At 37.5% G+C, this 15000-nt stretch overlaps 1 protein-coding gene across 4 annotated transcripts in view; it reads left to right on the top strand.

Moving 5' to 3' along the window:
• The window catches only part of LOC135217103 (uncharacterized), a 316159-nt gene that overhangs the window by 108898 nt on the left and 192261 nt on the right, over positions 1-15000 (top strand). Inside the window, exon 2 of one of the 4 annotated variants that reach the window (XM_064252793.1) lies at positions 11689-11760. The exons of the other annotated variants lie outside the window; for them this stretch is intronic. The gene's annotated coding sequence lies outside the window, so the exon portion shown is untranslated. The remainder of the gene's footprint in view (positions 1-11688; positions 11761-15000) is intronic. 4 annotated transcript variants of the gene reach the window in all.

The following is a 15000-nucleotide window of genomic DNA, read 5'->3' as shown; positions in this document are numbered from 1 at the left end:
AGTCAGTGCGTCCAGTCTTACCTCAGTAGTAGCTGTGTTGATTTTACATATGTTTGTGTTATTCATAGTTCTTAGAGCCAGAGCCAAACTAGAGCCATAATATATCAGAGAGCAGAGAGCCTTTTTCGTTTCTTTTACTTTACCTCCGCTCATACTCTTTCTTCGATTTGGCTTTCCACCCTCTCCAAACCATTACTTCATAATGCAACTGCGAGGTGTCCTCCTGTTATATCTTTTCAAACTTCTTACTCTTATCTTCCGTTTTAGAGCCGAATATATAGGTCCCAGCGTTGGGCCATAGGCCTAAATTGTACATATTCCATATTCTTTTCTCCTTGAACATCACTAAAACCCCGATTCCTCGCGGTTCTCGACACTCACCAGCATCCTTCCCCTTCATGAATAAGCGACGACGACACAAGATTCCTTCCTCGAATGAATAAGCGATCGAGCGACAGAAGATTCTTCCTCGTGTGAGCAAAGGGAGTAACATATACTATACGTCAACGAGTTTCATCTGTTTCCATTAAGTTAAAATGCCTTGGGCGGGAGATGCTGCCTCTGGCGTAATAAAGGAACACTTGTAAGTGTTCACTCCAGTGTCTTTGTTTTGTAAAACCTTGCCTCTGAGTGGAGATTTAGTTTTGAATATTATCGGTATTTTATTTATTTAACTTTTTATCGATTTATCTTTTTAATTAAATTTATATAATCATATAATTTTTTATGTATATATAATATATATATATATATATATATATTATAATATATATTATATATATATATATGTGTGTGTATTTTCATTTGTTTTGTTATTTATTATTATCTTTATTAATTAATTAATTTATTTTTTATCTTTATTTATCTATTTATAAGTATATTGATTATATTTATTAAGTAGTTGACTAATGCGGTAGCGTTTATGTTATTCCTTGCCTTAATATTATACTAATGTCAATTCTGCACGTATGCAAAAGCCTTTGAATAAATCATGCAATATATATTTCGTACCTCGTCTTCCAAGCAGATCTCTCTCTCTCTCTCTCTCTCTCTCTCTCTCTCTCTCTCTCTCTCTCTCTCTCTCTCTCTCTCTCTCAATAGTGAAAATCACCTTTAATACAAATTGGTCTTTTGAGTCAGATTTTTTGTTTGAAACTGAACATTATTCTTCGGCCATTTTTCATGATTCTAAAGTTGTGCCTATTCTTAATCATAATGGTGATGTTCAGTTGATTTTCATAACGCCAGTTATCTGTCATTCCATTCTTGAATTCATAGTCGTGACTTGATTTCAATTCCTTGTTCTTTATAATGACATTACTTATTTTATTTTGATAATGATTTCCCCATTACTAATTCATTATCAAGGACTTTGGCGTTAATTAATCCTTCAATGTTAATGTTATTTTTAAACCGTTATTAACTTTCTTCGTGCTCAGAATCTAGGACATTATTCCAGTCTTAACTTTGCTCATATTCTTATTATTCTGTTGTTAATATCCTTATTTGTTTTGTTTCTTTCTTATCACTCGTAATAAGAAAGTATGCTATTCTTGTTATTCGTGATCTGTAAAGTATCCCATTCTTGTTAGACATATATTTCAAACTATTCCATTCTTGTTATTCAGATTGATACGATTCAGTTCACATTCTTATTCTTAAAATGATTCCATTGGTTTTCTTCGCATTCTTGTGTTATCCCTATTCTGATCATTATTCCACTCCTGTTATTCATATTCTTTAAGTTATTCAGTCGTCTTGTTCCTAATCTGATCATTATTTCATCTTATTCAAATTCTTAACTTTCTTATGCAGAATAATCCAACGCTCTCCTAGACTTCATAAGATTATCTCATTGTCATCCATGAATGGAATAGCTCAGCTTGGGTAGAGCGGATGTTCTTAATTAAATGTAGGCGCAAGCTTGTCTTTTGGCGGGGTGTGCGTGGGGGTGGGGAGTGGCCTAGGGATTTGGGAACCCGGTGGGAGTCCTTTGGAAGGTCCCCTGTGGGAGGAGTGTCCTCCTGGAGGCCCTTTGGGAGGGGGTTACCGAGTTGGATGAGGGCGTTCCAACGGCGCTGACTCTCTCTCTCTCTCTCTCCTCTCTCTCTCTCTCTCTCTCTTCTTTAGGCTTAATTAACTTTCATTGAGGATTTTTTTTCTGGGGTTGGGGGTGGTAGGAGTTCGTGGTTTGGGGGGAGGAATGTTGCCCTGAGGAGGAGGAGGAGGAGGAGGAGGAGGAGGAGGAGGAGGAGGAGGAGGAGGAAGTAGTTTATGGGTGGTGCTTGAGGAAAGACTGGCGGCTGTTGAAGACACAGGTCTGGGGACTTGGCAATAAAGGCAGCAGAGGGATGTTGCTTACACATTCAAGTATACATAAAAAAGATGCTGCATTTTATAGTCTGGTCTTCGAGACAGTGCATAAATGCCATTTCTGTTTTGACCCCTGTCATAAACTGACAGTCATTTCAAATGCCATTCCTGTCTGTACCCCTGTCATAAATTGACAGTCATTTCAAATGCCATTTATGTCTCGCTCCCTGTCATAAACTGACGGTCATATCAAAGGCAATGTCTGTCTCGCTCCCTGTCAAAAACTGACAGTCATTTCAAATGCATTGTCTGTCTCGCTCCCTGTCATAAACTGACAGTCATTTCAAAGGCAATGTCTGTCTCGCTCCCTGTCATAAACTGACGGTCACATCAAATGCAATGTCTGTCTCGCTCCCTGTCATAAACTGTTGGTCATATCAAAGGCAATGTCTGTCACAACCCCTATCATAAACTGACAGTCATTTCAAATGCAAGGTCTGTCTCGCTCCCTGTCATAAACTGACAGTCATTTCAACTGCCATTTTAGTCTCAACACCAGTCGTAATTTGATAGTCATTTCAAATGCCGTTTATGTCTTGGTCCCTGTCATAAATTGGCAGTCATTTCTGACGTTATTTGTGAGCTGCACCAGTTGTAGGATAAGGGTACGAAAAGCGGTGGTTTCGCATCTTTTTTTTCGAGTCGGAATTTGAATTGCTTTTAATGTCTAGACTTCTTGATTATATTTGTCTTCTGCATCTTTATATTTATTTCGGGGACTTGCAATAAAGTCTTAGTTTTTATATCTTTCATTTGTTTGTGTATTCAATATTTGTGAAACATTAATGCCAATATTATTTTCTCCGTGTTTAACCAATTTTAACGCGAAATTGAAATGCAATATATATATATATATATATATATATATATATATATATATATATATATATATATACCTATACATATATATATATATATATATATATATATATACATATATATATATATATATATATATATATATATATATATATATATATAATAATTCGTAGAAGTCATTTGGCATATTAACATGATCTCATAATGCAAATTTTATTCACCCAAGGACATTCCGAAAACAACAGATGCAGTTGACGTTTTTGGTTTTAAAATCTAACATTTCTAGCAATATGTATATGTATATGTATATATATATATATATATATATATATATATATAATAACTATATATATATCTATATATATATAGATTATATATATACTATATATATATATATATATATATATATATATATATATATATAATATATATATATATAGTCTATATATATATATAGTATATATATATATATATCTCTATATCTATATATATATATATAATAGCATATATATTGTATATAAACTTACTGCGTTTCAACCTTTTGTGCAAAAAAAAAAAAAAAAAAAAACCTGCTGAATATTTACGGTATAAACGGGAGACTCAAACGTCCCGGAGAAGATTGCGTGAAAAAGTTTATCGAACGGAAAATTAAACCTGCCGAGAGCAGAAGTTTTACTGTGTGGATTAAATTGCCTAAGTGTGTCCTGTTTATTTGTCTGGAAACTGTTAAGTAACCTGAAGTTTGTGGGACTTTGTGTAACTCGAAGTTTGTGGTTTTGTTTGTATTTAGATGTTTCTTTAATGGATCGCCAAGTTGGGGCTTATTTGATTTCAATTGATGATATATTTGTTACATTTTTGTAAATAGGCTTGCTTTCTCTCTCTCTCTCTCTCTCTCTCTCTCTCTCTCTCTCTCTCTCTCTCTCTCTCTCAATACAGAAAAAGAGCACACATTTAATGCTATAAACGTCATGAAAGAATTAATTCTCTCTCTCTCTCTCTCTCTCTCTCTCTCTCTCTCTCTCTCTCTCTCTCTCTCTCTCTCTCTCTCTCTCTCAGGACAGAAAAACAGCATATGATTAATTTTATATATATATATAGGATATATATATATATATATATATATATATATATATAGATATATAGTATATATATAGAGAGAGAGAGAGAGAGAGAGAGAGAGAGAGAGAGAGAGAGAGAGAGAGAGAGACTTTGTTTCTCGGTTTGCGTGTATGCAAATCAGGTCAGGGCACAGGAGCCCTTGATATCAAAGCTGGTGTGAGTTTAGCGTCTATAGCTTCGGGCTTGCCACACCCACCATTTGCACGACACGTGGATTTTAAATTCCTCTTGCTTTCCTCTCTTTTACTGCTGAGAGAGAGAGAGAGAGAGAGAGAGAGAGAGAGGGAGAGAGGCTGGGGATATAAAAGGTCGTTTTCTTATTGATGTCTTTAGGTTTAATTCTACTACTTTTTTAAATTCTCTCTCTCTCTCTCTCTCTCTCTCTCTCTCTCTCTCTCTCTCTCTCTCTCTCTCCTAACATACCCTAGTTTGAATTGTTGTTCAGTGAATATGCTAGCCGCACCAAAGGCATTTACTTTCATTGTTTTGTATCTCTCTCTCTCTCTCTCTCTCTCTCTCTCTCTCTCTCTCTCTCTCTCTCTCTCTCTCTCTCTCTCTCTCTCTCTCTTTTTATGAGTTATACCATACTGATTATTGTTTTAGTGATATCTGTTTTGCATAACGTATTATGGCCTAGATTTACCAATCAGCATTTAAATCCAATCTAATTTTACATTGCCTCCACCTCCTTTCTAATTAATCTATTCCTCCTACTTCCTCCCTTCGTAATTATATACTTTACCTTTCATTTTTTTGCATTGATTGCTTGCTTTAGTTCACTTTCCACGACCGTGATTTAGCGTCATAATGAGAGATGGCTCAGACGAAAGTACAGCCCTCAGTATGGCATCATCAAAAGTAGAGATCTCTCTCATCTCATAGCAAGTGTTCTTAAACTGTTCTTAAATCAAAGTCAATCTGAAATACGACCTGGGAATAGAAGATTGGTTCAGTTGCCGTGGGATGCCTCTTCCCATTTTATTTCAGGGTCGCGTAATTGTGGGGTTACTCGTAATGATTGGTTTTATAAGTTTTTATAAGCATAAAGTGAAATTTTGGAATGGTCTACATAGTATTTGTTAGAAGAATTTACTTGTTGATACAGTATGTGAAATGCTTCACCAATTGTTTACAGGTAGATCTCGTTCTCAATGTCCATCATGTGAGAGAGAGAGAGAGAGAGAGAGAGAGAGAGAGAGAGAGAGAGAGAGAGAGAGAGGAGGAGAGAGAAGAGAGACGACCAGATAAAACAAGATCATATTGGCTAAAAGGGAAATTCCTTGTTCACCCGAATGCCAACTACATTTTTCAAAAGAAACAAAAAAGTACTATCTACACACACACACACACACACACACACACAGACAGAGACAGAGACAGAGACAGAGAGAGACAGAGACAGAGAGGTTAACAAGATCATCTTGGTCAAAAGGGAAATTTCTTGTTCACCCAAATGCCAAACTACGTTTTCTAAGCAAGCAGCGGGCCACCTTCTTCAGACACTGTCGGTGACATTAATGATATCCACAGGCTCGATCGAAGGCGGAAGGTAGGCTATAGCAATAAGCTTTGATCATTGCGAACAACTGGGTGGCTCTAAATAGTTTTTTTTTTTCCTAAGTAAGCTAAGGCTTATTTTTTTTAATTCGATTTGCTTGTTTTCCCATTTGTTCTTCATTTTTACAAAGATTTAGGTTTTTCCCAGTGAGCGAAAGCTGTTTTTTGTTAATTTGATTCGCTTGTTTTCAGATTTGTTGGCTCATTTTAATTTTTTTCTTTATATTTTTTTGTCCAGGGCCGAGTTATAAGTTCAGGATTCGAGATTAACTCTCTAGAAGGTGTGATTTATTGATTGATTGACTTTCAAAATTTGACGCAACAAGTACTACTATCATGGACTGTGGGAACATGCTATTAGTTCTAGATTATTTATGCCAACAATAGTTGAATCTAGATTTTAAATTATGTCTAACCCGTATTCAATCATTTCCTCCTAACCAGAAAATACCCCAAAATTGTATTAGAAATTGCAATATTTCTGTAATTTTTTTTAAATTCTAAAACCAACTTTCTCGACGAAATTGAAAAAATCCCCCTCATTTGTAGACGAGCATCTATCAAAAGAAATAAAAAGCTTGGGAGATAGTTTCCTTCATTATTCGTACAATCATTTAGGAATCATAGAAATAAGGCAATGCCACAAAGAGGAATTATAGGAAGGGAAATGCAATAGGAGATAAATCGGCGGGGTAGACCCACTGGCTTCCCCTCACGGCTGTCTCGAATGTCAGCTTTTGCCAGTGGCATTTAGCTGTACATCAGCTAGCTTTGCCATTGTCTATTAGCTTTGCTAAAGTCATTAAGCTTTGCTAGTGTCATTTAGCTTCGTAAGTTTCAGTCATCTTTGCCAATGTCATTCAGCTTTGCCAGTGGCATTTAGCTTTTGTCGTTACCAGTTAGCTTTGCAAGTATCATTTAACTTTGCCAATGTCGTTTAACTTTGCCCGTGCCATTAAGCTTTGCCTGTGTTATTTAGCTTCGCAAATGTCAGTTAGTTTTGCCAGCTTTGTCAGGTATTCTAATCAAGTATGTCTGTTACGACATCAGCTATTGATTGTGTATTCATAATAGTCTTATCATCCAAGTGTACCATGTCTTTTGCAACCAGCTTCCCAGAAATAAAACGGTGAGTTGTCGATAGATACTGACGTGGAATCCTGCCCTCGGTTTCTCCTGTTTACAAAGATAAACATCGAGTGGCAGATTGGGTTTCGGGTCGCTGAATTACCCGACACAAAAGGGACTGGAGAGATTGGTCGAGATTCTGAGTTGTGACGACAGGAGAGTCGCTAATCAATCACCCCCATTTTTTTGTGGGGGGTGTGGGAGGAGGGGAGGGGAGGATAAGGAAATCGGGTCGTGGTGGGGTGGGAGTTGTGTTGCCTCTAGGAACACATCACTGCCGTTAATCATGAATGTTTGAGGTCCGTGACCTGTTGGTCAGGTGATTGAGACGTTTCTCTCCTCTCTCTCTCTCTCTCTCTCCTTAGTGGCACTGGAGAAGTCATTACGTGACTTGTTGATACGCCTGGCATTGGTTGAAACCGGAACTGAAATCGTCTGTTTAGTAATTGCCTTGCTGTGAGGTGAGATCTCTTTGTTGGTTTTGCTTCCGTGTCAACAGTCACCTGAAAACGTCTTGAAATTTTTGAAAACATTTGAGCCCAGGTTTCTCAATTGTTACCTGGAAACATTTGAAATCAGGTGTCCCAATAGTCACTTGAAAACATTTGCAATCTGCTCTCCCATGGGAACAGAGCAATATGCCATAATATATCCTTTAAGAAGTTATTGTTCCTATGTTCCCGTGGTATCACACCAGTAGGGTAAAAGACCCCATTTCTGCTCAACCTCAACACCCAACCCCAATTTGGCTCACAGGCCTTTATCTAACCCTCACTTACATTGACCATTAACAACCCCATGGGAAAAACTCTAAATATTTCGCTTTAGTTCAGAAAAGAACCCCGAATTGGCTCATGAAAAACGCTTAGGATAGGAGAACCATGCTTTTGCTCGACCCCCTTGAAAATACCCAACCCCATTTTGGCTCAAGACATACTCAACGGATGAAAAAACCACCATTTCACGTAAATATGAATATGAGTGAAAAAATTCTAAGTACCTTAACCTAACCTAAGCTAACCTATTGGCTCAAGATATACTCTTCAGAGTAAAAAAAAACCCATTTCACATAAATATCAATATGAGTGAAATAATTCTAAGTCCCTTAACCTAACCTAACCCACGTGAAATATCTAACCCCATTGTGGCTCAAGATATTTTCTACGGATGAAAAACCACCATTTCACATAAATATGAATATGAGGGAAAAATTTTTTAAGTCCCTTAACCTAACCTAACCTAACCCACATGAAATACCCAACTCCATTTTGGCTCAAGATATACTCTATGGGCGAAAAACCACCATTTCACATAAATATGAATATGAAGGAAAAAACTCTAAGTCCCTTAACCTAACCTAACCCAACCCACGTGAGTATATGAAAAATATGAATATGAGGAACAAATTCTGTATTGAAAAATTGAAAAATCGTAACTAATAAATTTCTTGACGAAATGAAAACAAGTTTCCATAAAATCTTCTACAAATAGAAAATTAAAACCTGAATCATTATATAAGCACACATAAACGCACAAATGCACAGGTAACACCAAGTTGACTGATGAGGTACTTCATGTCGGCCTCCTGCAAACTTTAACAAGATGTCTAGCGTCTTCAGGGATTCTCCGATACTCCTTCAAAGAACTTCCAGCCTGTGAAGGATCCTTAACTATTTACACATGATTATACATATACATGGATGTAGTAATTAGAAGAAGAGATGATGAATCGCTCCAATTTTTTACGACCTGCTGGAAAACACTGATATTCAAAGCAATCCCCACTCGATCACTGAAATTGTCGTTTGTCTGTTCAGCGCTTGGGAAGGTGACTTAGACCATCTCTTAGAGGCCCTTGCATAGGACTAGCAGTCCCATCCCAGAGATGAGTGCTGAGAAGCTAGCGAAAACCTTAGGGGAAGTAGGTAAAAGTAAGTTCTGGTGGGTACTGGCTACAAATATGTGTGAATATTATATTTCTTTTTCAAAGGGATTTTCTTAATGAACTTGGAATATTAGCAGCAGTAGATTAGCAGACTGTGACATCCTATTTGAAGGGAGAAGGCCAAAGGGGGCCGGTAAGGTGGTTTGCTTGTATAGTTGCTTGTATAGTGTTTTTACGTTGCATGGAACCAGTGGTTATTCAGCAACGGGACCAACGGCTTTACGTGACTTCCGAACCACGTCGAGAGTGAACTTCTATCACCAGAAATACACATCTCTGACTCCTCAGTGGAATGCCCGAGAAGCGATCTCGCTGCCACCAAGGTGGCAGACCAAGACCAAATCGACCACGCCACTGAAGCGCTTGGTGGGGTGGTTTGAAGTGGGTAGGGGTGTCTCTTATGTCATCATCTGGAATACCGAAGGGGCCCCTTCCCTTTTAGACCTTCTTGAGAAACACGTCACGTTTCCATCCCTTTTGTCAGCAGAAGCCATGTTATCTCAGCGTGAAAGTTTCCACACATTGTTAAATATCCTTGTAGTTTTGGTGTGAAAAGGGACACCCCCACCCCACCCCACACCACCCCATTCCTTTTAGCATTGACCGTGTACATAGGACGAAAGGCACTCTCCTTTTTCCATTGACTGTGTGTATGGGAAGGGCGCTAAGAAAAGGAATCCTTTCTCCTGCCTGTTGTGGGATGTCATCAGTGACTTGTATTATGCTGTGAGTCTTCTTTGAATGTTGTTTTGGCTATTTTTGGCCCCTGTGTTGAAATTCGTGTAAGGAGGAAGCGCTGGGAAGTGTTATGTGGTGTTGAAAGTGTTTGAAAGTTGTATTGTGTTGAAAGTTTTATGTGGCGTTGAAAGTGTTTGAAAATGTTGTGAGGCGTTGGAATTGTTTTATAGTGATATTATGATGCAGCGTTGAAAATGTTTGAATATGTTGTGGTGTTGAAAATGTTTGAAACTATTATATGGTGCTGAAAGTGGTGTATAGTGTTGAAAGTATTAAGTGTTTTATGGCGTTGAAAGAGATCGAAAGCGTTTTTTGGCAGAGGAAGTGTTATACGGTGTTGAAAGTGTTTTACGTTTGGGGAGGGAATATGATTTGCGGTCAAGGATCAAAGTGCCTTGCTTATGAGGAGCCCTGTTCACGAAGGTACTAGCTCGCGCATGCGTAAAGATACCCATCAATTTTGGTCATTATTAGAGTAGGATTCATAGTCTTTTTGCAATGAATAATCGGATGGTATCAATTCTTAAATCATATAAGGGGCAACTTATATTTCTACTCAGATCAGATGATACGGGACACGAATCAATTAAATATTATTATTATTATTATTATTATTATTATTATTATTATTATTATTATTATTATTATTCAGAAGATGAACCCTATGCATGTGGAACAAGCCCACCACAGGGGCCACTGCCTTGAAAATCAAGCTTGCAAAGAATATGTCGTTCGTTAAAAAGAAGTAACACGGTAATTGGAAATACAGAAAGAAGAGTACAGTTATTAAAAGGGAAAGAATAGATTAACAAATTCATAAATAAATTGATGAAAGTATAAGTAAATTATGAAGATACAGGGAAAATTATTTTAGGGTAGCATTGCATTGCATCTTCGCTTTTTGAACTTTTGAGTTCCATTGCACAACATCCTCCGAGAGACTGTCCCACAGTAGACAATAAGTTATAATTTTAAAATATCGGGAAACCTCAACGAAAATGAATGATATGAAATAACGATTAATTCCCTCCAATTATTTTTCCCTAAAAAGCCTCATTTTGACGAAATGGTGAGTCACACATAATGGACTCATGAATGAGAAATGGCCCCGGTGGAGATTGATCACACTTTCATGTCCGTAGGTGGTTTTTTTTTTTTTTTTTTTTTTTTAATCAAGGCTACCATTTAATGTCCGTGTTTTTTTATTTGCTTTTTTAACGTTTTCTCCTATAACACGCAGGTACGGGCGTGGTATGTGAATAATTTAGCATCTAACTTTGCAAATGATAGATCTGATTAGAAAGTGTTGCTCGGTGTCCATTTGAATCTTGTATATGTTCATTTTAGGCTGCGTTAGGTATGTATATTATATGGGCATTTATTTTCCAGTCTCATTGAAATCTGAATGTAAGAAATCATTCTTATTCATTGAGTTTCGTGTGATTACACTGTAGGTAAATCTTAGTTTGATCATATTTTTCCCCAACGGGGACCATAGCTAATTTGAAGTTCTTTTGTGAGTTTTGAAATTATATGGGTCGAAGATCATTCCGTCGAAAATTTTCCTATTGCTATTATATTCTAAAATGTTGGAATTAGAATGTTAAAAAGATAGCCTTCTTTTCGTAAGTAGTCTTTCGGAACAATAAAGGTGATACCCAGATCTCAAAGCAAAGAATTCAGTTTAACCTCCCCCCCCCTTTTTTTTTTAATATAAGGGTTGGAGACAGGTCCATTGAACATTTTCATATAGTGTTCTTTTCAAAAATGTGGTATTTTACTGTTAAAAAGATAGTATAGTATCTTATAATAAATTATCTTGTGGTCCAACCCATCTCCCCAGCAAGACAATATTAGTCAAACCTTTGTTCAGTTTAATGATTCCGCATTTTATACAACCGCCCTTTTCGTTTTTTTTTCTTTTTTTTTTCATCCTCTTTGTATTTCATTGTCTCCATCGGTCATTCTCATTTACACAATGCAAACCCTTTTTTTTTTTTTCAAAGGAAAGGACGAAGCTGGACTGACGGTGGTAATCACTGGGACCAGACGCACACACACGCTCAACACCTGAGCAGGTGAGAAAGGAACGTAGTCATGAGTCCATTAAGGAGACCGTATGTTCATGAAGTCCAGACTTGGGAGCAGGTGTCGGGCGGGGAAATCATTTGGAAGAGGGAGGGGTGGGGGGTAGGGGGAGGTGGAAGGGAGATTTGGCGGGAAGGATTGTCCCTAAGTGGGGGTGGAGGGGGATCTAACCTTCTTTCCCTCGTGGGGGTGGAGGGGGATCTATCCTTCTTGGGGCAGAGGGATAGAGGGCAGGAGAGGGTATGGGAGGAATGAAATAATTGCATGGGTGGAAGGGAGAATTTGGGGGATGGATTACCTGTGTGGAGTTGGAGTGAGAGAAAGAGCGGGAGAGAGTGTACGGGGGTAAAATGATTTCTGGTGGTTTGGGGTGGTGGAAGGGAGAAGTTGGAGAAGGATTATCCCCTGTGTGGGGGGCGAAGAGTTTGTTTGGGGGAGGCGACGGGGGAGTGGAATGAGGGAATGGATCAGGGGGTAGGGGGACATAGCCTTCCATAGTGCTGGTCAGTACAGAGGGAAATAGACGAAGGGTTTGATTCGTAGAAAAGTTGGACCACGCTGGCCGGATTCGACCGGACAAGTTCTTGTTATTGTTTTGCTCTTTCTTTTTCCGTAGAGTCCGTATGGGTCGATTTCTTGCCGCTATCACGTGGTTCGATATATCTTCATTGATCGCGACATTTTAGCTCTTGTCTGTCTGTGTCACGGAGGGGGTGAGGAACGGCCGTTTGCACGGACAGAGAGGAAAAGGGAAACAACGCGGTGATATTTCGACCGTTTCCTCAAAAAGGCCATTGTTGGGATCTGCGCATTGGCTGCGAATTGTATGTTCTCCCGTTACTCACTTTCGTATAGAAGACTGCAATGCTTTTTTTCCTTATGTTTGATACTGATATATTTGGAACTGCCGTTTTAAGGATTCACTTCATTGATTTGTTTTAGTGCACTCAGTACACACCGCATGCGCACTGTAAGCATTTGTTTTGTCCTCGTTTGTGTTATAGTGTCATCAGTGCACCTCACGGATTGTACTGTAGGCATTTACGGAAGCTGCTTAAACAGCGTCCCTTAGGCCACCTTAGCTACACCAACTTTTGTCGCCATTTACTTCGCGTATCTTTCTTCCATCTTGCTGTCCAGCCCACTCCAACTCCTCCTCTTCCACTTTCTATAGCGCTGAATGGCCGGAAGTGTCCCAGTGATTAGCTTTGCAGTCAACTTGTCACAAAATTAAATAAAATAAAATTTTCATAGCAATACTCCATCACATTTTAACCAGTGCAATAAATTCGACACACACACACAAAAAAAACCCTTCCTCATGATAAGAATAATTTAATTTCTTATGTTTTGTATTGAATAAACCAAAAACTCCTCCCCCCCCCCCCAAAAAAAAAAAAAAAGCTGAACTAATCTGTTAAACGTTACGGCAGGCTTTCATTTTTAATACGGAAGGGAATACAAAAGAAAGAATGGAATAATAACAATATAGCCAGATCTGAGAAACAAAGTCGGTATATCTCTCCTGGTTGTTGAAGCTCTGGAACGCAACTTCCTCATAAAGTTCTTTGAACTAGAATAAATGGGCCTTGAGCACTTGAATATGCATTCGAAGAACTGTATTACTTTATTTCCCTAATTTGTCCGAATTCTTTAAAATCTCAAAATTGGCGTTATTTATTTGCGTTGTGACAAACGCCTGGCAGGTATTAGTGTGTTGATTAGGACTATTGCACAGCATTTGGATATGTACATAAACGCATACACAGGCACATAGGAATACACACACACACATACATACATACATGCACAAACACACTCACATACTTACACACACACACTCACATACTTACTTAAACACACATACACACACACACACACACACACACACATATATATATATATATATATAATATATATACATATATATATATATATATATATATATATATATGTGTGTGTGTGTGTGTGTGTGTAAGTATAAATGTGGGGCTACCGCACAGCATTTCGGATATATACATAAACGCATACACAGGCACATAGGAATACAGAAACACATACATGCATACACACACACACACCCACACACACACATATATATATATATATATATATATATATATATATATATATATATATATGAATGTGGGTTTCATGAGCCTGTTTGCAAATTACCAAGCAGCTGTCATGGGACCTAATATTTTTAGTAACGTCGATGCCTGAGACATTCAGATTTAGAATCACAAACGTGATTAATTGCTGGGCCTTGTGGCTCTGTGCTTGAGCAAGCAAATATTAGGGTCAAGGAAGCAGCAGCATCTGTCACCAGGCCTGTGTGGTTGTTGATTGACTCCCAGGCAAGCATAGACGAGCAGACGACTCTGATTGGAAGTCCTTATATTAAGGTGTGGCTTTGCAGAATGTTGTGTATCTCTCTCTCTCTCTCTCTATCTCTCTCTCTCTTTGTATGCAAGTGTTATGTATATATATATATATATATATATATATATATATATATTATATATATATATATAGTATGGTAATCATCTTAGGCACGAAGATATAGTATTTAGTTGTATTCCACATAGGAAAATGAAAAAGGTATGTCTCAGAAAAATGCCCAACAGTTTCGTCCTCCAATGGACCTCTTCTTGGAGCGTTTATTAAGGAAAGAGATAACGTTTACAGTGCATGCAGCCAAGAAAGGCCTATATATATATATATATATATATATATATATATATATATATATATATATATATACACATATATAGTCTCAGTAATTGGGCGGCTACTTGGAAATCTTAGCTTGATGATAAATAACAGTGCCAAGACCAGGAAGAACATTCTTTATTAAACGAGCTTTCGAGGTTTAAAACCTCATCTTCAGGCTGAAAAAAATGACAAGGATGAGAAAATCACTAAAACAAATTACATTAAAATTAATTGTCTTGCTTCAGTAAAAAAATAAAACGAACATCACATACAAACTACAAATTAAAAAATTACGAAAAAACTAAAACAAAACGCAAAAACATACAAAAACAGAAATAGCAATAAAATAATATGAAAAGTAAACAAACTACACACTCAAAAATAAAATGGCTAACGACCCACTTTGTGTACCTACTATGAAACTATATGATAGCTTAGTTGAATACCGGAGGCGAGTTGTTGTTCAATTCCGGTTTCATTTCTTAATAAACAGCGACTCTGAAATTAAAAGGTCC

The sequence above is a fragment of the Macrobrachium nipponense genome, chromosome 7, assembly GCF_015104395.2.
Source record: "Macrobrachium nipponense isolate FS-2020 chromosome 7, ASM1510439v2, whole genome shotgun sequence".
NCBI lineage: Eukaryota > Metazoa > Arthropoda > Malacostraca > Decapoda > Palaemonidae > Macrobrachium > Macrobrachium nipponense.
The sequence above is the reverse complement of the archived record's forward strand: the minus strand, read 5'-3'. Positions and strand labels throughout refer to the sequence as shown.